Here is a 926-nt window from a genome sequence, read left to right on the forward strand (position 1 = left end):
AGAGAGAGAGAGAGAGAGAGAGAGAGAGAGTCCTTGTCCCAGTTTGCTGGCATGCAGCTCCTAAAACCCTTGGGATTTCTAGAGAAATGCTTGTCCTGGGTGCTAATGAGAGGACGGGTGGCTGGCAGGTCCTAGGTAGCTTTAGAAGCATGTTGCTCACAGGAAAGACTTAGGCAGGACTCAGGGAGAAGGTAGGGACTCTTCAGTCCCCAGGGAAGGAGAGAGGGGCTGACATTCAAGCTAATCACCAGTGACAGCGGTGCCCAATGCTGTCTATGCAGTGACACTTTTATAAAGTCGCAAAAGGACGAGGTGTTAGGAGCTCTGGAGCACTGACCACATGGCAGTCCCTAGAGGGCGGTGGCCCCAGACAGGGCATGGAATCTCCCTCTCCATTTTCACCTGGCTTGTGTCTCTCATCTGTGTCCTCTCAAATATCCTCTGCAATGAATGGGGAAACCAAGGAAGACAATTCCCTAAATTCTGGGAGCGGTTTAAGCAGATTAATATAACCCCAGGGGAGGGTTTTAGAAACCCCAATTTATAGTCCATTGGTGAAATATTTCAGAGACCAACCTGAAGTAGGGGGCAGTTTTGGGGAACTGAGCGCTCATCCTGAGAGGTCTGAAGATGTCTCTGAGAAGATCGTGTCAGAATTGAATTGAATCAGAGGACACTCATCTCTACTACTGGAGAAGCCACCACACAATGGGTTGTTTGCTGATCTCAGAACTGTCCTGTGTTGTGCTGTCAGAGTGGGATACATGTGGGAGGAGCAAAAGCAGTTTGTTTCATTCTACATGTAAATGTATGTTAGCTTTCTGTTGCCTGCACCTAGAGAGCCTGAGTTCTTAAGGGAGGGACTAGGAAGCAGGTCAGGATTAGGGTTAAGCAAGCAAGGTACCCAGCAGCTAACAGGAAGAAGG

The 926-nt window shown here is 48.9% G+C and overlaps 1 long non-coding RNA gene across 1 annotated transcript in view; it reads right to left on the bottom strand.

The window, feature by feature from the left end:
- The window catches only part of LOC117284174, a 5246-nt gene extending 4598 nt beyond the window's left edge, over window positions 1–648 (bottom strand). The window contains exon 1 of the long non-coding RNA XR_004515274.1: window positions 577–648. This is a non-coding gene — a long non-coding RNA (uncharacterized LOC117284174). The remainder of the gene's footprint in view (window positions 1–576) is intronic.
- Window positions 649–926: the final 278 nt, after the last annotated feature.

This window comes from Fukomys damarensis, unplaced genomic scaffold (genome assembly GCF_012274545.1).
Source record: "Fukomys damarensis isolate Sample0158 unplaced genomic scaffold, DMR_v1.0_HiC HiC_scaffold_35, whole genome shotgun sequence".
NCBI classification, from domain to species: domain Eukaryota; kingdom Metazoa; phylum Chordata; class Mammalia; order Rodentia; family Bathyergidae; genus Fukomys; species Fukomys damarensis.